This window comes from Bactrocera oleae, chromosome 2 (genome assembly GCF_042242935.1).
Source record: "Bactrocera oleae isolate idBacOlea1 chromosome 2, idBacOlea1, whole genome shotgun sequence".
NCBI classification, from domain to species: domain Eukaryota; kingdom Metazoa; phylum Arthropoda; class Insecta; order Diptera; family Tephritidae; genus Bactrocera; species Bactrocera oleae.
In genome coordinates, this window is record NC_091536.1 from 42679506 (window position 1) to 42704073 (window position 24568).

General features: G+C 35.6%; 1 long non-coding RNA gene across 1 annotated transcript in view; it reads right to left on the bottom strand.

The window, feature by feature from the left end:
• Nucleotides 1-6454: 6454 nt before the first annotated feature.
• Nucleotides 6455-24568, bottom strand: part of LOC118682397 (uncharacterized) — a 71965-nt gene continuing 53851 nt past the window's right edge. The window contains exon 2 of the long non-coding RNA XR_011398012.1: nucleotides 6455-6968. This is a non-coding gene — a long non-coding RNA (uncharacterized lncRNA). The remainder of the gene's footprint in view (nucleotides 6969-24568) is intronic.

A 24568-nucleotide genomic window follows, 5' to 3' on the forward strand; every position in this document is an offset into this window, starting at 1 on the left:
GCGTCTTTTCGCGACGATGGCAAAAGCTAGAAATCATAAATTGAACAACTTTTTTATGTTCCCTCTAGAAGGGAAAAGTGACAACCCTGCAAGCCCACAAAACACAGAAAAAAGTGGCAACAAAGCTTTTGTCGATTTAAATAATTTATAATTCTAAAATATTTTTCCGTGACTCGAAAAAATCTGCGTCAATACGTATGCATGCTCATATATAAACATACATATGTACAATGATTTGTAAACAAAGCTGTTAGAGCGGCAAGAGAAGCGGTGAAAATCGGCAAGCATCCGTTTATTTTTTCGGGCATCTCGGATTTTCTACCAACAACACAATGTTGTGACGCTTTAGCGTCGCGACAGTTCTTCGACAGATTGACTCTTTGACAAAAAAGCAAAAAACGTGAGCTTTGATCATTGGTTGACCGTGTCAACGGAGATTTCATATGAAGTAATGAGCGTACATATCTACCTACATATGTTGTCTGTAAACAAATTTACAAATATTTTTCTTTCATATTTCTTTACATGTACACATGATATGAAAATGCCGACGGCAAAACAAAGTTCTGTTCTTTTATGACTCCATAATGGTGTCAAGTACATGAATTATTTTAAGAAATATATCAAAATTCTTTATTAGTAATAATTTAAAAGTATTTTGATATATTTCATAATAAAGTAAAAATGAATTAACATAAAATAATATAAAAAAATAATAAATAATAGTTTAATAAAAGGCAATATACCTATTTCAAATGGCATATCAATATTCCCAGTTTGGCATACATATTATCAGAGAATGTTAATGAATAGAGAAGGAGCAAATGTTAAATGAAATCTTTTTGAGTACTAATTTGTAATTCCACATGAGGGAACATCGAAAAATATAACTTCGAAAAAGAAAAATACACCACGCAATTTGCGAAATGCTATAAATAGACACAACGAAAATTCCTAAATGAAAAATCGTTGCGCATACCTACTTATTTAGATTTATGTTTTCAATTTCTATGATATGAAATTTTAATAATTATGAAAAGCCTTCTGAATTACAAATCTGTATTATCGGTATAAACCCCAGAATTTATAATAAAATAAACATTTAATAGGCAATTTTTCCAACTTATGTATGTGCGTTGCGTGAGTAATTGCTTATTGAGCAAAGGATAACAATAAAACGCTGCCTAAGCGACCGCGTTTCCACTTTTGCGGTGGCTGAGGTCGTAAGCGGGAAGGGGTTAAGCACAATCCGAATACGAACCTATACGTCCGAATCCTAAAACTCATGTAAATTACATTTTATTTAATTTTTTTATTTTATTAATTGGAGTCTAAGCATATCATAATTCAATTTCTTTAAAAACATATTTTACTTCCTGATATAATTAAAATATATCAGGAAAATATGTTCATATGTTTAGGTTTATTCAAAATTTCCAGAGAATGTTAATGAATAGAGAAGGAGCAAATGTTAAATGAAATCTTTTTGAGTTCTAATTTGTAGTTCCAGATGAGGGAACATTGAAAAATATAACTTCGAAAAATAAAAATACAGCACACAATATGCGAAATGCTATAACCAGAGAATGTTAATGAATAGAGAAGGAGCAAATGTTAAAAGAAATCTTTTTGAGTACTAATTTGTAGTTCCAGATGAGGGATCATCGAAAAATATAACTTCGAAAAAGAAAAATACACCACACAATATGCGAAATGCTATAACCAGAGAATGTTAATGAATAGAGAAGGAGCAAATGTTAAAAGAAATCTTTTTGAGTACTAATTTGTAGTTCCAGATGAGGGAACATCGAAAAATATAACTTCGAAAAAGAAAAATACACCACACAATATGCGAAATGCTATAACCAGAGAATGTTAATGAATAGAGAAGGAGCAAATGTTAAAAGAAATCTTTTTGAGTACTAATTTGTAATTCCACATGAGGGAACATCGAAAAATATAACTTCGAAAAAGAAAAATACACCACACAATATGCCAAATGCTATAAATAGACACAACGAATATTCCTATATGAAAAATCGTTGCGCATACCTATTTAGATTTATGTTTTCAATTTCTATGATATGACAAACTTATAATTATGAAAAGCCTTCTGAATTAAAAATCTGTATTATCGGTAAAAACCCCAGAATTCATAATAAAATAAACATTTAATAGGCTAGTTTTTCAACTTATGTATGTGCGTTGAGTGAGTAATTGCTTATTGAACAAAAGATAACAATAAAACAGTGGCTAAGCGGCCGCGTTTTCACTTTTGTGGTGGCTTAGGTCGTAGGCGTGAAGGAGTTAAGCTCATTCCGAATACGAGCATATAAGTTCGAATCTAAAACTGATGTAAATTAAATTTTATTTAATTTTTTTATGTTATTAATTGGAGTCTAAGCATATCATAATTCAATTTCTTTAATAGCATATTTTACTTCCTGATATAATTAAAATATATCAGGAAAATATGTTCATATGTTTAGGTTTATTGAATATTTCCTTATTATGCGTATTTACACAAATGTGATAATCACACATACATTCTTAAATACACGTACGCTGATGCTTGCTTCTTCTTGCCCCGCACAAGCAATGACTTTTGTCTACGCTTTTTGCTTTTTGCGAGTTGAACGATCGCAGGCAAAGAGGGATTGCGGCGCACTGCCACATAATTATTTCAGATATATATTTTATTTATCGAATTTAGTTTAAAACGATTATAGGTATGAATTTATGTGTATTTATATATGTATATAATATATATTATATTACGAAAATAATTCATAAATGCATCAGTATTTTTCAATACTAATTAAGCCACACAATAATATACTAAGAGTCCTCAGTTAGAACGCCTCTGTGTATGGTGGCAAGCCAACGAAATAACGGCGAGTTCGCGCAGACATTGTGTTGTTGAAAAAAACCAAATGACGACTTTGTCCACAAACATACATATGTATATACATACATACATACATATATGAGCTCGCATACATATTGACACCAAATTGTGTCGCGGAGTTGACAAAATTTGTTTGATTCGACAATTTTGGGACAATGACGGTCGGCTATGTTGTCTCGTTTGTCTTTTTTGCAGTAGTTTGCTATTGAAAGTTGACTTATGCTCTTTTGAAATATTGCTATTACCGATTGGGCTGCATTTTCACAGCGTCGTATTTAAATAAAATGGGCTAAATCGACAAACTATGAAACAATTATAATAAGTAAACATATGAAAGTACTATATGCAGTGTACTTAGAGTATATAGAAGTAGTTAATAATTTCATATGAATGGCAATTTTATATAAATTTTATAATTTAATGCCATAAATAGTGCATAATATGAAAAAAATTAAAGCAATATTTCAAATCGCTAATAGGTCATGTTGCCAATTCTCCTTTTTGAAGGGAACATCAGACAAATTCTTCAATTTCTGATTTTTAGCAAATGTTGTGAGGAAGCAGCTTGTGGGCAACATACAAATGCAAGGGGGATGGTAGGAATTTCAGTGATACAAATTGTAAAATTGAAATTTTGCTAATTCTTCAATTTTACTTCAAATTCAATTTCATTCATTTTTACTTTCGCGCATTTGCGGTAGGAATTCTATATGAAAACCAAATGTGGTTTACCAGGCGCACTGAAAAAATAGCGCGGCGCAGAGTTATGAACGAACGCACTTTGCTTTGAAGCAGACGCACGTTCCTTATGAATGAATTTGTTGTCGTTGTAATATGAAATACTTAGAAAATAAGCCGCGAGTTCGCTTGAATATTATTGGTCGATGATGGTGTGCTACGTTTTTTTGTCACTTGCGCAAATGTTTGATTTTTTGCGAAAGACATATTGAGGTACATTCATATGTACATATGTGTACATATATGCAAATATATTTGGACATGCGAATGAAGGAAGGCAATTTCATGAATATTCACATATAGACATATGAACATTGAAGCAAGTAAACAACAATAGTTGTTTGAGTTCACAGATTAGACAATTTCGCTTGAATATTGTCTGTGGTGCTGTTTGTATAACAGACTAGTTTATTGCAACGTGAAATATTTTGCCTAAGTTCAAATCCTATCATATTTTTATATACTATTTTTTTATTTTTATAACCCTTTTTTAATAAATGATATTTGAATTCTATTTTTATATTATTTCCCTCATTATTTATATTTTCTTGTCGGAAGTCAATTACTTTCGCTTTTATTATTTCAATTTTTGTTTATGCGCATATCAAAGAACATCTGTGCATATGTATTGTATATACATACATTTTGCTTATAGAGTGGTGTAGTTCGTTGCGTAAATTGATAATTGTGGTGACATTTTATTTTCGAACTTGTTACCTCATCGTAATTAACATTTTAGTACAGCTAACATTTGCTCCTTCTCTATTCATTTACGTTCTCTGCTTATAGAGTGGTGTAGTTCGTTGCGTAAATTGATAATTGTGGTGACATTTTATTTTCGAACTTGCGCGTTTTCGATGTTCCCTCATCATCATAATATGATATTTTTTGACATGAACTCGTTATCAAATACAAACCTTTCCTTTAATTGTAATGAATTCTTGAATTTTAAGCTTAATTGTCTGATTATTTTTGTCTGGTAAATGAAAGCATACGATGTGCTTAGATAGTTTGTCAATAAAAATAATGAATGCATTTTCGCTTTTAGTGTATGTATCAATGTGCACAATTTCGTTAATGTTTGATGGTGTTTCTGTGTTACTGAATTTAGTTTTAATAGGATTTCAATCTTACTTTGCACATGAACAAATATGGCATTTATTGATAATTCTGTGAATAAACATTTATATTTAAATTTATGAAAATATGAAATTTGGGTTTTGAGGTCGCTTTCATTTTCAATGTCTCTAGCGAAGTACGAACACCTTACAAATCTTATATCTGAACCTGTTCCGTATAAATTCCTACTTTCCCCGCTTTAATGTGTCTGCGAACAATGTCTGCCGTAAGTCCTTGATCTATATCTTTTTGGTCTATAAATATTATTTTTTTTTCAAAATATAGTTTCGCATTGGCATCGTTTTTTCTGTACAAGGATTATTTAGATAAATTACGGTTTCGAGTATTCCAAAGTGATCGTTTTGATCTTCTTCCTGAGAATGACAAATTTGAGCCTCCATAGAATTCGTATCTTCGTTTGACATCCGATTATTAGGTAAATCAGGCAAGTCTCCAGCATTTATTTCACTAGTGTCAGCATTAATTCTATTAAGGAAATCTGTTATGTAATTACATTTTTCTTTTATATACTCAATATTAAAATTGTATTCACCAAGTTCAATTAACCATCTTTGAAGGCGTGGACTAATATCTTTGCCGGAGTACTTTACCATCATCCACTTAAGTGGTTGATGATCGCTTTCTAGTTCAAATTCCCTACCAAATATGTATGCCTGAAATATTTTACAAACTATTGCCAACAATTCTTTTTCTATTGTTGCATAGTTTGCTTCGTGATTGTTGGTGTTCGAGATGCAAATGCGATTTGGTCGTCTTGTGATAAGACAGCGCCAATGGCAACATTACTAGCATCAGTTGTAATTAAAAAATTTTTTTTTAAGTTAGAATATGATAGCATAGCTGGATTCGTTATATGTCTTTAAGTTGTTGAAAGGTTAGTATACAGCTATTTCATTTGAATACGAATATACCGCTTGGTCCGTTTTTAAATATTTAATGAGGGGGTATGCTATTTTGGCATAGTCTTTGCGGTAGAAATCAGTCATACCTAAGAAGTCTTTAATTTTTGTATGTGTGTTTGGTAATTTGAGGTTTTGGATAATTGCAACTTCCTCCCTCCTCCTGATTCCCTTCGTTGTGAGTACGTGCCCCAAGAATTGCGTTTCTTTTTGCAAAAAGTCTCATTTGTCTATTGGAATTCTTAGCCTAGCCCTTCGCAACTTCTTAAATATAGAGGCTAAATTGTTAATATTTTCTACTAGGGATGTACTAAAACGATTGAACTCGTAATGCCCCTGGGGTGTGGAAATGCTGTTTTTTTCTACCCTTTCCTTTAAGAAGGATTTGATGAAACACTTTAGCTAATTCTATCATTGTAAAATAGTGCGCATTCCCTAATTTGTCCAGAATTCCCGACAGATTGGGTAGCGAAAACTTGTCGTCATCAGTGTATTCGTTGAGCTTCCACAACTAGACGCAACTTTTTCTTGCCGGTATTGTCAAGCTTCTTCGGCACAATCCAAAGTGGACTATTGTAGGGTGAGTTACACTCTCTTATTATACCTTGGGAAAGCATTTGTCTTATTTGCGATTGAATTTCTTCTTCATAAAAAAGTTCTTCATATTCACATAAAACGTTTCGAACTCTATTTCATTATTCTTCATTTAAATGGGAAAGGTTAATATTATCTAAAATACTGTGCTTTTTAATATATTCTAAATAATAAATTTCGTCAAAAATATACGGACATTTTATTTCCAAATATTTCTATAGAACGATTTTCACTATCCATTTTTGCTTAAAGGAGTATAAGGAAATTTTTACCTACAATGGCATCATAGTTTTTGTTTTTGAATTTGCTCGCTTTCCAAGTCAGTGTACGTTTTGCTAAAAATTGTTTAGGGTTTGGTGTAGTAACTTTGTATTTAATTTGGGCGGTGCCTAAAATAGTACGGTACCATAAAGGTTTTGCCATTTTTTCCTTTTCATAATCCTCTGAGAGAACGCTTGATTTGATAATACTTTTATCGGACCCAGTATCTATGAGACATCTGATGTTTTGTCGTCCGTAATTATTATTATTGGCAATTTCATCTTCTACATTTTCCTCGATATTTCCGAACCATTGGGTTATTACTAATCTGGTGAGTGCCAACATTCATTCCTAAGATATCCTAATCTGTCCTGATTAGTTTATTTTTAAATTCTTTTGGCGTGAGTTACTCGCATTTTTTATTATTACTAAAATTAGGAAAATTAAAAAATCGGTTAGTGTTTTGCTTATTTCCATAGTTACTTATATTAGAATTTAAATTTTTCTTTCATACAATATCGTTAATGTTTTTATTTCTTTTGTGGATCAATGCACTTTGGATCAAAAAGGAGCTTAAGCCTACCATATTTTTTATACAATGATTCTAAAGCTTAATTTTCTTTTATATGTATTCTTACTTGTCCGCTTATTTTTTCTAAAACAATTTCTACGAGGTCTTTTTCTGGATGGTACAAGTGGGGTTTACTCTAATCAAAGAGATATATTTCATTTTTTTCTTGTTTGAAATCGATAAATGTAGTAAAAAGTTCTTTTAAACAACTAACTTTAATCATTCTTTCTTTATTAAACACCTCACCATATGTTGTAATTGGACGAAAATGTTCCATGAGTGTACACTTAATTCAGCTCCACGTTGGGTTGTCTTCTAGCAGCTTTTTCTGTTATTTTCGCGTTCATTATAATTTGCAATCCAAAATTTAGTACAGCTTGGCTTCTATTGCAAATCGCCATTGTACATTAAACTGAAAGATATGAGACTGTACGATTCATTGTCCGAAAATCCTTTTAGTTGTCGAAACTGATCTAAAACTTTACTCGTGCCGATGACCTTCGTGATCTTGAATTGTAATTTCCTTGGCCACCTGTTGTTGTAATTGTTGTAGAACTCCATCATTGGCTAGTAGTTGCTGATTTTGAGCTCGAATTATTTGCTCCAACTCGGCGATTTTCGGCTGTAGCTCTTCCATAACGATTTTTGTTAAGTGTCTTTTGTCAAATCGATTTGTTGTTTTAAGCATAAGGATTAATTTTTTTTTTCTTTGTTGGAACGACTTTTTTTTTAACAATCGGTTTACAATTTTTTTTTATAAGTTTGTAGTGGTATAATACTTAATACTTTAGTATTTTCGCGAATAAACCTTACTTTTTATTTAGCCGTGATTGTTCGTTTTGACTGCGCCAGTTATATGAATAACAATATAAAATTACTTTATGCGCATATGTGTGTGCATTCAAAACAGCTTCTTAGGGTGTACGCATAATAACAATATAACATATATGTTTACTCACCTGCTGTTAATCTTTACGAATGTATCGACCGAAAAATTCTTGTATTACATATGTATATTGTAATAAAAGTGTGGTATGCTGGATATACGAAAAACATGGCGCAAACCATCCCATATGTAACCATATGCAACATAGGTACAGTTGCAATCAAAATTGAACATTTCAATAGAAATTTTTATAAAATTATTTGTATTTTTAGTTAGAACTTTAACCATACCCTGTTAATAACAAGTAAAAATAATAATGAATTGCGGGTAAAGGCAAATATACTGCAAATTAACACAAAATTAAGTGAACATAATATAATTTAGTAACCGCAATGACCAGCCTTATTTTGTGATAACTTCGCTAAGCGCTGTGGCAACGAAATACGATACTTTTCACACATTTCTACTCTGTAAGGCGTTGCGAATAAAAATGTGTTACAAAAACCAATTGCGTTCCGCAGGCCAATCGATACTCTGTTGAGCAGATCCCAAGATCCAATTTTGAACTTGGTTCTTATAAAGTCTTCTCATACAATCCCGACGATAAAATGTAATGTCTCTGGCGTGTTTAGTGATTGATTCATCGCGCTTTTAGTAGTTTTTAACAGCACTGTTATATGGGCAGTGGGCGGGGTTGTGACCCAATTTCACCCATCTTCACAGAGTCGATAGAGGTGATAAAAATATTTGTTCTCAGTGAATTTTGTTTGTTTGCACATTAAACCTACTAGGAAAGGGGACCACGCCCACTTTTTAAAAATGTTAAACGGTTGATGCCCCTCCCTAATGTGATCCTGTATACCAAATAACATTCTTATATCTAATTGTGGAGCTTAGTTATGGCAATTTATTTGTTTTTGATTAATGGCGTTTTGTGGGCGTGGGGTCCGATTACGCCCATTCGCAACACCAACCGTCTTACGGTATCAAGAAACATGTGTACCAAGTTTCATAAAGGTATTTCAATTTTTACTCAAGTTATAGCTTGCACAGACGGACGGACGGGCAGACAGTCACACTGATTTCCTCCCGTCTCTTCATCCTGATCATTTAACAAAACTATTATACTCTGTAGCAACATGTTGCGAGTGTATAAAAAGCTATCAGCACACCAGTTTCTGTAGCTTCAGAAATATTATGGGCAACTCTTTTCTTATGAAAGCCTTCCAATCCTAAAAAATTAGCTTAAGAAAACTTCTATAGAATAGCAAAGTTCTTGGTTTTTACCTGTTTTTAGCCATAAATTTCTTTTTCTGGTGGATCATACACCGAGTGTTTTATTTTAGACATGTGGTTTTCACTGAGGCAATACTACTTTCGGAGTAGATCTTTTTGATTGCTGTTTCTTTATTCTTACTCAATTTCTTTCTCAATTCACAATGAACAGACTTCCTTCGGAACAATGTGTGCAAATCGTGCAAATTTCTTACCTAAATAATGGTTCGGTGAGCGACGCATTGCATGCTGCGTCTAATATTCCACAGACATAATCGACCAACAGAGTCGGTAATTCGAGCAACCATGGGCCGGTTTCGCACCACGTATACTCAGTGAATAATGCACATCTTTAGAGACACTGCGCAGTGCGCACCGAATACGATATTGCTGCTGTGGTGCAAAGAAACGAAGAAGACACCTCCATCCAATGAGTCCATCCGTCAAAAATTGAAGCTGTGTCCATCCACTTAATAAAAATTTCTGCCCAAACCAAGACTTTTGGTTGAATGGGTACGTTAATAAACAAAATTGTCGCAATTTGGTGTGATGATAATAAACAAGCTATTGTTGAGACGCCGTTACAGCCTCAAAATGGCACTGTTTGGTGTGGTCTATGGTCAGAAGGACTAATTGGTCCATATTTCTTCAAAAATTAAACCGGTATTAACATTACTGTATGTATGGTTAAAGAGAAAAGAATAATGACTTATTCGTGCCTGCATTGGGGCATGTTGATTTGGACGACCTTTGGTTCCAACAAGACCACGCTAAAACCCACGCATAAAACCACCGAAACAATTAATTTATTTTGAGTGCACTATCTCGCGTCATGGGCCTGTGGTGTGGTTTCCAATTTCGTGCGATTTAACACCGCTGTACTACTTTTTGTGGGGTTATATGAAGTCGCTTGTCTACGCATATAAACCGGAGACGGATGACGCTTTGGGAGATAATACACAGGCGTTATTGCTTACATACGGCCCCAAATGCTGCAAAATTGGTCGAAAATGGACCCTCTCAGCTGAAATGAACACATGACTTAACAAGTAAGGAAGGGCTAAGTTCGGATGTAACCGAACATTTTATACTCTCGCAAAGTTAAATGGTATATTCGTTTGAGACTTCTTTATATATTTTAATAATTAGAAGTGGGAACTGTTGCCTTAGTTATTTACTTTTCACTCACAGTGAAAATAAATAGAGCAATTTGTAAACTACATTTACTCAAATTATGAGAAATCGTTCTTGTGCTTTTTGTATACGCTTATAATTGATTTTATATATAATGCATTACAACTGTGTTGAGAAGTAGGAAAAGAAATCGTTTTTGAACAATGAATAACATTTTTTATTTATTATATCGATATTATTATACATGTTTAGCTTAAAAAAAATAAATATTAACAACTTTAAAAATGGTATAATATTATTATATTAATTTGTATATAATATTTACAATATTAAACATAAATTTTTGTAGAGATTCTTATACATATATCCAAATTATATTTCTTTTTTCCTTATATTATTTTATTTCTATCATATATTTATACAATAATGTCATATATAATAACAAATTATATATAATTTAAATTTTCTTAATTAGATTATTTACTTATTTTTCTTAAAATTGTCTTAAAAACTACTGTCAAAATTCCTATACCATTCCAATTCGATTATATTTGGAAAAACAAAATGAAGAACTATTGCACTAAGTCTGAAAACTTTAGTTCGAAATAGAGACACAAATACTGTCATGATAGCTGTGTCAAAAGTAATTGCATTTACACGGGAAGGATCCATGTTTGAAAATGCCCAATCAATTCGTGTACCGGCAGGTGTAGTTGAATATTCTGCACCAAGCAGCGAACTAAAGTTTTTTTCTTGGAGCATATTTCTTATTGCAGTCTCTGTAGACATTAAACAAATGTTAAAATCTCCAACAATTAGCACATTTTGATTGCCTAACTCAGAAGTAAGGACTTCCTGAAGTTCTACAATTAATTGTCTGGCAGAGAAAGCTGAATTTCTATATAGAACCAGAATATTAAAATTGAAGCATTTAAACAAAACCGCTTCTAAAACTTTGCGGCCTGAATACATTTTCTTTACAGCCTTTGATTCTATAGAGCAAGCAATACTATGCTTTGCATATATTATAATGCCCCGTTTATTTCTGTTTGTTGTTTCCGTGCTATCTATCCTCAGCTCGTTAATTGGAATAAATCCTGGTATATCAAAACTTTCGCAAGGATAACTCCAAGTTTCTACAAAACATAAAATATCTGAAGATAGCATCAAACAGTCGCTTTTTATATCCCTAATGTGAGCGTGAAGACTCTGAACATTATGGAATAAAATTTGATGTCTGATGTTCGGGAAATCATAAAATTTAAACGTGTTGTCAAAGCTTTATTTGTGTTCAATTCCCTCAGTTCCCTAAATACAGGATCCGATTCAGAAAATTTGTTAGGAGGAATAAAATTTCCTATGATGAATAGACCTTCTGCAGAAGTAGCTCGACTACAAGCGACATATATTGAAGCTCTAGGCATTCTGGGTCGAGTAGGAACTACAACTTTATTATATGTGGCACCCTAACTTTTATGAATAGTTATTCCCTCAGTCGGAACAACTGGAAACTGATTTCTTTCAATTGAAATTTGTTCATTTCTTTTATATTGAAAAGATTTTAGAACTTTTTCAATTGGTGTCCAAGAACTTTCAAGAGGATGAGGCTTTTTTGATCGTGCTATCAAACCAAGAGAAGGTTCCAAAAATTTAATCCACAGAATTGTTGGAACAGAACAATGGAAATCAATTTGAATAGTTGTCCAGCTGCCCCTTTAACCAAGCCATCACACGTGTTTATGTTCACTGTAATCATATATTTGGCGGAGGTTTTTAGTGTCAATTCATAGGGCAGTCCCTGCGTTTCAGAAGTTTTGAAAAGTTTAACTCTTTCCAAAATATTCTCATTTTCACTTATATCAATTCCTTTAACTAAGTTTTTTGCAGTTGAAAGCTTCTGTTGGGATTCGACTGAGCTTAAGGGCATTGAAATTATTTGTCTCTTCATTGGACCAAAATAAATGTATGGCATCATCGGGAACTTCTTCGAAATTAACTACTCGAGTTTCAATGTCCTCATTTGTCATAGTACCAGATGCCATATAATTTAATGCAATTGCAAAGGCCTGATCCTCCCGTTGTCTCATTATCTCTGTTAATTCAGAGTATTTAAATAACTCCCACAAAGGGGAACCAACTAAAGTGCTGTATGCATCATTGGGATTAGGAGAGAATATCCAGCTATCTCCAACAGGTGAGAGTTGCTTCAAATCACCAAACACTATGATCGGTATACCACCGAAGAGCTGTCTCTTTTGAAAATTGGTTTTAATCTCGCATCAACAGAGCTAAACATACGAGCACCTACCATCGATATTCCATCAATTATGATTAATTGTAAATCGATAAGTCTAGAATACAATGAATAAACTGTGTCATTGCTAAGTGGTCTCAACTCTCTATTCAACTGATTAACAGGTAAAGAGAATATTGAATGAAGGGTCATTCCACCTATTCCAAATGCTGCTTTAGCTGTAGGTGCGCAAAGAAGAACTTTTAAGGAACTTGGATTAGATCCAGGTGTAGAATTGTAACGATGGTGAAGAGCTTGATATATTGCAGATATCAAACGACTCTTTCCTACACCTGCACCGCGGCCCATGAACTAATTAAATGGGAGATTTGTTTTTAGGTGGTGCATCAAATGTGTCAAATAGGTTCTTTGCTTAGTATTTAGACTTTGAACTAAAGAAAATAATTCCTCAACTGGAATTAAGGGGTGTAGTTTATTAAGTCTAATATTGCAATCAGATTCAGTGCCATTATCTGTTGAATCTTCGCCATGCAAGTCCAGCAAATTTATATTTGGGTTTATTTCTGGAAGTGCCAACACTCTGAACTCATTTTCCACGATAGGTAGTTCATTTTGAGCACCTTCGTCCAAGTCTATTTCATTATAAAGACTTTCTAGAACATTTTCAAGTTCTCTTTGCTCAAAAACATCATGTTTTCTTTGATTTTCCTCAATTATAATACGATGTGTTATGCAAGTCTGCTCATTATCGTTTTCAATGAGATCTTGCTGTTCATTCCGTAAAGGATAGTAAAGCATTAACATTTCGCGGAAATACTCAACTCTGGCCAAATCTGGGTTAAACCTTCAATACCGAATAATACAAGGTTTGGTACGTTTTTTCACAAAACCGCTACCGTCTTTAAGAGGCATGACAACCCCGCTTTCTGGTAAATTATCGTCTTCCCTCTCTTCTTCTTCATGATCACTATCTTGTGCTCTTCTACTAGATTTAAAATATTTATACCTAGATGCAAAACCAGCTAAACAAAGAGTTTCTAACTGATCGGATCATTGAACATAACGGTCTAAAATACCGGCTACGAATATGTCAGTCGAACCTGAAGGAAGGTTCTGAAGTTCCGCTCTAGGTTTTACCGTTCCAACACGTTCCTCAGGTCGGCAGGTATTTATAGTATTTTCTGCATTACTTTCTTCCGAAATATGGAGCCCAATGCAGCAATATGCTGCATCTTGTGCAGATATTTCTGTACCTGATATAAATTTGTGACCTATATGTTTAAGTTTTAGCTTAATAGTATAATTTCCAGCATTTACCTCTGATATAGCTTCATTTAAGAGCCTAGAAATTCCCTTGTTAGACTTGTTAATATAATTAATTATATATGAACAGCAAGCATATGCATCCAGTATATATTGGATATCCATATTTCCTCTATGGAGTTCCAAAATCAGAGGATTATAAGCGTTTATAAAACGATCCTGTAATTTTCTTTTTAGAAAAATTTTGGGTTTTGTTAAACTTGACCTAAGGGCTAACAAATAGTCATCAAAAGACATATTTATTCTACTATCAGACAGGAAGTGTTCAAAATCGTTTAAATTAGAAATGTCTTCTGTAGTCATATTTGAATTTAAAACGTTTTTAATTTTGAAAAAGTTTTCCTTGTGTCTTTCTGAATTTTGACTTGTTTCTGTAAGAGGTAACAGTATTTGCGTTGAAGGCATTGGTGGATATGGTATACCAAAACGACAAAACTGTTGTCCTCTTATTTCCCTAGTACAAGACCGACTGTGGTTATGCTTTTGTTAACCCAAATAATTTTCTAAGTGGCTGATCGAACCATCGGTAGAAATATAATTGTCCATAAAACTAATGACATCAAGGAATGTCTGAGGATCTTGACGGTTGATCCTGGGAGAATTATAAAGCCAATACATGCCATTTTCATGCGGGGAGCCTCTCTGTTGAAACTCCACTCTCCAGCAGAAATTTGCAACAAAATGCTCTTCAAAAATGATGGCGTTATCTTTAAAAAGCTTAAGAATTTGTCGATAGCGGTAGTCAAAATATCTAGCACAAGTAACCGCGTCTGACCGAATTAAGCGATATTCATCTTGGGTTGTTAAACTGTTGGCTTCCTCTTCCGAAATGTCTTTAGAATCAACAGTTTTAGAGAGGATGACCAAAAGCTCAACCCACTGAGATTCTGCAGCCGATAAAGTTAAAAAGAAGGTTGGAAACCCAAATTGGCGAATCATAGCGATTGCCTTTTTCTTCTCAGCTTCCCTAACGCCTTTCAAAACCTTGTAACCATCATCGTGTTGAATCAAGTTTTGAACGAAGTTTTCGTTTAATAGATTTTGGACCGTAACTCGGTTGCGACCTGAAAACTTTCTAAGGCAAATCGATGTACTGTTCTTAATTTGTAGCAGTTCTAATCTTTTGTAATCATAGAACAACTTTGGAATGGCACACGCTCTTCTTTCAAAACGGCGAATTTCAGAACGTATTACTTGCTATACGTTTCAGATCATGTACGCTTCTGCCCAACGTATATTGTTCCAAATGACAACTCTTCTAAATTATTATCTTGAATTATGTCAATTGGTCTTTGTCCTTCACCTGGCGCTATAACTAAACGGTTATAGTCTAAATTTTCTACAGGAATATTGTCCAAAAGAGTTTCTTGACCGCCTGGATTTAGCTCTGAAGGTAAAAGACCCGTGGGAATATTAGGTATTACCTGAGGGATTATCATGCGAAGTTTGTGGCGCATGAAAAGATTGAACCAATCGGGAATCCTCTGCAGATGCAACAAACGGAACTTCTTCTTGGTTATTAAATTCTGAAATCGAGTTTTCAATAATATGTATTTTGTGCTCACGATACAGAGGGGTATTCACTAAGAACTGCAAAGCTTCCATAATCTTTGCGGGGCGTATGGTATCGATCATGTAATCATGATTGTATTCCAAAGCCTTCTTAAGCGAATTTGTATAACATGAGCCTAATCAAAGGACCTTGGTAGAGATGTCACAATATTGTTAACAGAAATTGGTATATTAACAACAGCACCTTTGAGCAAACTCTGACCTTGATATCCTAAGGGACGGATTGTCATAAAAGGCAATATAGGCATTATGAGACGTTCTTCAATTGGGGTTAAACCTTTCAAACAATCCGGTATTTCAGGAAAGTCTAGACCGTTAGCTAAACATATTTTCGGAACGTTCTTTTTAACAATCGCATTTTTGCAAGTAGCACAAAAATTGTAATTTCCATCTTCTGAAGGAAATTTTTGCATTAAAAATAAGGCGGATGCAGCATTCGGGTGACCTTCCGCAATAGTTTCGAAATTTAATTTGCGGACTTGGTGTGAATACCATAAGCCACCGCAGCAAATACATATTTCAGTAGGGCCCTTATTTATATTTTGGAAATAAATGTTTTTGAAATCTGTTAAATTGCCACTATTATCAGTTTCTATAACATTATTTTTTCACGTTAATCGGATTCGTTGGGACTGCCTTTGGTTTTCAATTTGTCTATTGAGTGGGTTATCTCTACGAAGGTGAACTTGACCTTGTCTAAGACGTCTCTGATTCAAAATTTCTTCCCTCATACCCCTCCTACTAAGCTGTCGACGTTGTGTATCTCTATCACGCTCCTCTCTCCTTATTTCAGGATTTCTTCTTGCATGTTCCCTTTGCATTTGATCACGAATGCGCTCTAATTCCTATACTCAGGATTTCTTGCGCGAAGTTCTCTATGATCCCTAGTGTTCCTACTTTGTTCATCATAACGTACCTCAGATTGGTATTGATAATTTGTTCGGACAGACGTACATCGGAATCTAATCTACGATTAGCGTGACTTACAGCATTTGGTGACAGCTCACTATCTCTATATAAAGAGTTTGCACGAAGAACTCTCATACGTCTTCTATTCTGAAGACGACTTAGTAATATAGATTTTCTACTTAATCTAGGCATGAGTAATTAATAATAAATGGATTAATATATAAAATATTTATAGATAATACTTATATAATTCAGTCCGTCCGGGTGTTAAAAGTTGGATCCTAGGTGCTGCTCTCTTTCACTGTTTCCTTGTAAGTCCTTGCTATGCTATTGCTCGTCACTGTAGACTGTACTGTGTAATACACTAAAATTAGTTTGAATAAAGCACTTTGCTTGTAAAGACATCTAGTGAAACTGAAACTACAAACACAGTGTACTGATATTTATTATACTCTTGCAACATGTTGGTACAGCGTACGTACTTATGTATACCTATATATTACATTGATATTTACTAACATAATAATACATAATATTTAGTTATATTTATATTTTAGAAATTAGTAGTTTATTTCATTGTATTGAAATTAAGTTTTCGGAAAATCCCTCCGTAAATTACTTTTGTTAAACGCTTTCTAAAACAGGGGGATCTATGGTACCTATTTTGAAGGGTCTACCCATGAAGGCTAAATTTACAATAACTTACATATAATTAGGTATGGTATACACATATGTAGAGCAGGTATGTAGATTTTCTTCTTTCTGTCTTAATATCTAAACCTTTCATAAGCTGCCAACGGCGCTAGGTAAAAATGTAATTTTCTTGAGTTTACAGTTCACCTCATGACCTTCATATTAAAATGTGTCGCAAAACTGAAATAATAGACAGTAGCATGTAAACCGATGGGGTCGCAGTTTATCTATAACTACATAAAAAGGGTCTTGAGCCTTTTTGATACTACAACACTAATAGTTATTTCATGCAATTTTTTCTAGAAAGATTTTTTTGCTCTATAGAAAGTCCAGCACTCTAAGAAACATGATGGCTGAGAAAATATACCTAACCACTGATTATCACCAAATATTAGAAGAAATATATGTATATAGAAATCTATATCTATCACTTTAGGTGATGCAAACAACCGTTTGGTGAACAAAACTATACTTTGTTGCAACATGTGAAAGAATTCAACATTCATTATTCGATTATGATTTGGTATCTTGTTAACTTATGTTATTGATCATAGATTTATTTTGTGCCCATACTATTTTTTTCTCCGAAATGTTAACTTTTATAAAAAGAAGCTATTTAACTCAAACATGGTATATGTGATATAAACTGAACCAAAGGGGTTAGATTTAATATGTGGGGTATATGAGGTTGCTGTTGTACCAGAGGAGCGGAAATCAGTTTATTAGGGTTATAAGGTTTTAACAAGGTCTAGACCAATTTATTTCATATGCAGCGATATACCACATTATTTGTAAGAAATACCGTTAATTTAATTTCATTTAATTATCAAATTAACGAAAAAACGTATAACATTAGTAGTACATGTGAGCTGGGGAAATTCGTGGACCGATTTCACACATTTTCGACATTAAACTATCGTCATCCAATATTTAACGTTTATATAAAACCAAACGGAAGTTTTAATTTTTTACAAAAAAATATGTTATATTTCTTGACTTATATTAAAGGCCATAAACTAAGTCCCAGTTTTATTGCTTGAAGTGAGATATACGTAAGAATGAATGTGATATTAATTCCACCAAAGTGGCTAAATTTTATATTATAAGCTTAGGTGGCAAATGTCAACCAGAGAATCGGAATTCATTATATGAAGTTGTGAGGTTTAGACTTAGTATATACTAATTTCATTCTAATTCAGCGTCAAACCACATAATTTTTAAGAAATCTTTTCCGCTTAATTTCGTTAAAATATCACGTTGATCAACCGGAACGATGTAAAGTCAGGTGGAAAGACGGAAATCATATATATATTGGGGATAGAGAAATATATTAATTTTGACATTGCTCAGCTATACTCGAGAACATATTTTGAAGCAATTTTATATATAAACAAGTAAGGAAGGCCTAAGTTCGGATGTAACCGAACATTTTATACCTGAACAATTTCGGTTCGGTTTAGACAATTTGCAGATTGCAGAGCCACAATGCAGATTCTGCTGCTTCTAACAAAAGAATCCGTAGAACCGCCAGCGAAAAGTGGCGGAGAGATCAACTACGGATTCACAAAAGTAAAGGTCATGACCTACAAATCAGACGCCGATGCAGGAGCAAACTTGGCATCGAAATCGGAGTGCGAAGTCGAGGAAGATCCAGTGGAGTCCTCGAGCGACGCAGAGATCACGGATCAAGGTGAGTGTACTTCAGGGTCTGAACTTGCGGACAGACTTTCCAAACTCTACACTGAGAGTGAGCTTTTAAGCGACTCTCATGATGATGCAGAGAAGACCATAACTAATGCGTCTTCTCCAAATTAATTTAAACCACAGCAAACTAGCGTCTCTAGCCCTAGTTAACCGCATGGCAGAAGAACGGCCTGACTTTGTCCTCATTCAGGAGCCATGTGTTAACGGAGGGCGTATTTGCGGTCTGAGGACACCAGGTTACAATCTACACGCGAATGGTTGTGTAGGTAATCCAAGGACATGTATATTGGCTAACAAAAAGCTTAATGTCTTTTTATTACACAATTACAGTAGTAACGACACTACGGTGGTAAGCTGGGAGACGAGCAAGAGGAAATACCGGCTCGCATCATGCTACATGCCGTACGACGAGGTAGCAGTACCATCGCAGCTGTTCAAGGAGCTGGTACGAGACGCCGAAGCATCCAAGTGTTCGATCATACTTGGGTGCGACTCCAATGCGCACCATAATCTATGGGGAAGCACGGACATTAATGAAAGGGGTGAGTTGCTCTTTAATTATCTAATAGGAAGTAAGCTTCTGTTATGTAACAAAGGTAGTACGCCAACATTTATAACCAGAAACCGACAGGAAGTATTAGATATAACACTGGTATCGGAAGAACTGGTGGATAAAATAACACATTTAAGGGTATTGGAAGAACACTCCTTCTCAGACCACCGCTACATTGAGTGTATAATTGAAGAAAATGTAGTTAGGGAAGAGAAATTTAGGAATCATAGGAAAACGAACTGGCAGATGCACATGCAGGAGCTAAAAAAGCGTATTCCTATGATTCCACCATTCCAACCAGAAAAGAAAGAGGACCTAGACATCCTCGTTAAACGATTCACAGATTCTTGTCGTCAAGCACTAGAGGTAGCTTGTCCATTAACGCACAGTAGGGGAAGAATTAGACCTCCTTGGTGGACCCCAATACTTAATAACATGCAGAAGAATTGCAGGAGGCAATTCAATTCTGCCAAACATTCCCAAGAAAATATAGAGTGGGATAACTATCATAACCACCTTCGGGCATACAAAAAGGAGGTAAGAAAAGCAAAAAGAAATTCGTGGAAATCTTTTTGTAGCGACATCGAAGATACGGCAGAAGTGTCCCGACTGAGAAAGATAATGACACAGTCGAAACATAGCATCGGATACCTTCAGAAGCCAGATCAAAGCTGGACGGAATCCAGTAAAGAGACTCTGGGCCTACTAATGGACACTCACTTCCCAGACAGTTCCGAGAACCTCACAGGGGAGCATATAATGGGGAGTGAAGTAAGCTCAGAGACCCCTCCGCTAGACATAGTGTCAGATGACAATGTTTATTGGGCAATAGGCAGCTTCAAGCCTTATAAAACGCCGGGACCAGACGGTCTATTCCCGGCCCAGTTACAGCAATCCCTGAGCTACACAATAAACTGGATAACAACCATGTTTAGAGGGGCGCTGAAATTGAACTATATTCCCTCGACATGGAGGGAAGTTAAGGTGATATATATCCCAAAGGCGGGCAAAAGCTCACATATTCATCCAAAGGATTTTAGACCAATTAGTCTTTCATCATTTCTTTTAAAAACGCTGGAAGGACTAATAGAAATACACATAAAGGACATACTAAACCCAAGAAAAATGGCAGTTTCGCAGCATGCGTACTCGAAGGGTAGATCCACAGAAACGGCATTAAGCTCAGTGGTAGCAGAGATTGAAAAATCTCGGGAAATAAAAGAATACACCCTCGTAGCCTTCCTAGACATAGAAGGTGCATTTAACAACATCCAGCCGAAGGCCATATTGAGCGCGCTTAAAGATCTGGGCATATCTGAGCCTCTCCGGAAATTAATTGAACAGATGCTCTTGGGCAGGTCAATTATTTCAACGCTGGGAGCTTCAACGATGTACAGATCTGTCCGAAGGGGTACACCCCAAGGAGGCGTGTTATCCCCACTTCTCTGGGTCCTGACAATGAATAAAATGCTTGTGGACCTAGAAAAGAAGGGGGTACATGTTGTGGCCTACGCTGATGATGTGGCAGTCTCGGTTAGGGGCAAGTTCCCGAACACCCTCGCTAGCCTTATGCAGACAATATTAATCGATGGGCCGTATCATGCGGACTGAATTTAAATGCTAGCAAGACAGAACTAGTATTGTTCACTAAGAAACACACAGTACTCCAGAAATCACGCCGCCATTTTTAAATGGCACCAGGTTAACGGTAGGAGATAAAGCAAGCTACTTGGGACTAATTTTGGACAGGAAGCTTTCTTGGAAACAAAACTTGGAAGCGAGGGTAAAGAAAGCAGCTACAGCGCTTTACACATGTAAAAGAATGGTGGGGCCCAGGTGGGGACTGACACCTCGGGTGACTCACTGGCTGTACACAGCAATTGTAAGGCCGATCATGACCTACGGGATAGTAGTATGGTGGCCAATTACAGAAAAGAAATATGCGATTAGAAGCATGGAAAGTATACAAAGAGCAGCTAGTTTTTGCATCAGTGGAGCACTCAGAACTACGCCAAGCCAGGCACTCAACATAATTTTACACTTGCTGCCAACAGACTTATATTGCAAGCAAATGGCAGCGAAGTCAGCTCGAAGACTGAGGGAAGCCTCCCTATTAGCCGCCTGTAACAAGGGGCATTCTAGGATACTTAGGAAGTTCCCGTTTCTTCCCATAACTACGGATTTTCGCAATCCGGGGGAGCTGAACCTAAATCCAGTCCTCAATATTGCCTTTCCCTCCAGAGAGGAGTGGGAACGGGATGTAGTGGACAAGGAAGAAGGGATTTGCTTCTATACGGATGGTTCCAAACTGGATAACCGAGTAGGCGGCGGTGTCTTCTCGGCTAAATTAGATACCAAAATCGCCTTCCGGTTACCAGACCACTGTAGTGTCTTCCAAGCAGAGATCACTGCAATTAAAGAAAGCCTTCTTGTGCTAACAAAAAGCGTAATCACAACAAGAAGTGTATTTATATATACAGACAGCCAAGCGGTTTTGAAATCTCTGATGTCTCATAGGATTTCGTCGAAGATAGTGAAGGATTGCCATGATCTTCTAGCGGATCTGTCATCCTATTTCACTGTAAATCTGCAATGGGTTCCAGGACACAGTGACATCCCTGGTAACTGCGTAGCAGATGAACTAGCCAGAACAGGCACCACCCTACAACTAGATCCTGGTAAGGTGGACATAAATATGCCTCTGGCTACGTGTAGATATCTAATCGACAAACATGTCATTAATATAGCCGAGTGTCAGTGGAATCAATCCCTGACCTGCTCAACTAGCAGGCAAACGTTGCAAGAATGGAATATGAGCCGCACATGCCGACTGTTAAAATTCAAGAGGAATGATATAAGAACTCTCGTAGGAGTACTAACAGGCCACTGTCTAATAGGCAGACATGCAAGTAGACTTGGCGCGCCATATAACGACTATTGTAGAAGCTGTCAGGAAGTAGAAGAGGAGGAGAGCATTAAACATCTTCTATGCGATCGCGCAGCACTATATAGGAAAAGAATCGCAACCATCGGTCGTGGGTTTCTTGACGACGTCTCGGAGGTTGCACAGATAAAACTTGTCTCACTGATGACGTTCATCAGAAGTACGGGGTGGTTTAGAGAGGAGCCAATAGAGTGAGGGGATCACAGTCCCAGTGGTATCACAATGGGCCTCCTAAAGGCCTAAGTGTGTCGAATGACAGCCACTTTACCTACCTACCTACCTAGACAATTTTTGGTCACAAGCTGGCATACTTTAAACGTATGATTCACGCAAAGTTTTACCCCGCTATAATCATTGTTGCCTGATTTGCATAGTGGAAAGTGAAAGAATCAGATGGAATTAAAAATGGTGTTATATGGGAAGTAGGCGTGGTTGTAGTCTGACTTCGCCCATTTTCGCACTATGACATAGAAATATGAAAAGAACGTTATGCACCGAATTGATGAAATTGGTTAAGCAGATCTCAAGATATGGGTTTTCACCTAAAAGTGGGCTGTGCCACGCGCACTGTCTAATTTTGAACGCGGTTCCTATAAAGTCATCTCATACCATTCCAGAGATAAAATTTATTGTCTCTGGCGTGTTTAGTGCTGGATTTATCGCGCTTTTAGTAGTTTTTAACAGTACCGATACATGGGGAGTGGGCGGGGTTGTCACCCGATTTCACCCATTTCACACCGTAGGTAGAGGTGCTAAAAACATTTGCTTCCAGTGAATTTTGTTATTATAGCATTAGCGGTTTAGGACATATGCACATTAAACCTATAAGAGGCGGGACCACACCTACTTAAAAAAAAAAATTGTAACTGCAGATGCCCTCCCTAATGTGATCCTGTGTACCAAATAACAGTCTTGTATCTTATTGCGGAGATTAGTTATGGCAATTTATTTGTTTTTGATTAATGGCGTTTTGTGGGCGTGGCAGTGGTCCAATTGCGTTCATCTGCAACACCAACCGTCTTACGGTACCAAGAAACATGTCTACCAAGTTACATAAAGATATCTCAATTTTTACTCAAGTTACAGCTTGCACGGACGGACAGACGGACAGACGGACGGACGGACAGACAGTCACCCGGATTTCAACTAGTCTCTTCATCCTGATCATTTATATATATATAACCCTATATCTAACTCGATTAGTTTTATGTGATACAAACAACCGTTAGGTGAACAAAACTATTATACTCTGTAGCAACAGGTTGCGAGAGTATAAAAAGAATATTAATACTCACTGACCGACATATTCGGCATAAAACTGGGTAGAATAACGAAAAGCATTATAAGTAGTATATGGAATTTGAGGGCAGTATTAACCCGATTTTATTAATTTTTTCCAATACCACATACTACTAACATGCCACAGACTAATAAAATGCTCCCACTGTTTCATTAAGGTACCTCACATACCATCACCAATCAAATGAAGTAAGGTCAGACGAATGTTCGAAAATCCTGATATTAGTTACATGGGGGCTAAGGAAAATTTTCACCCGATTTGATCTTGTTATGAGTAAAACACGCTCGCTCATTTTCATTGAGATAACTCACATATGCGGTATAAAGTCACGCGGAAGTTCAAAAATATTTATATTAGATATATGAGGGCTACAAGAACTATTGATCCGATTCAACCCATTTTTGAAACAAAGACATACTATTATCGATAATTTCATTTATTTATTCTATTATATGAATTTCAATTATATATCTTACACAATGGCCGATATTTACGGTTAAATGTCAACTATAGGTACTGGGGTCCACATACTCAGTACCTAGGGGCTTGAACAGTTTTGGTTCGCTTTAGAGAATTTCTGGTCACAAGGTAGCATACTTTAAACGTATTATTCACGCAAAGGTTTACGCCGATATAATCATTGTTGCTTGATTTGCATGGTGGAAAGTAAAAGAATCAAGTGGAATTTAAAATGCTGTCATATGAAAAATAGGCGTGGTTGTAATCCGATTTCACCCATTTTCGCACCATAACATAGAAATATAAAAAGAACGTTATGCACCGAATTGATGAAATCGGTTAAGCAGATCTCAAGATATGGGTTTTCACCTAAAAGTGGGCGGTGTCACGCCCACTGTCTTATTTTGAACGCGGTTCCTATAAAGTCATCTCATACCATCCCAGAGATAAA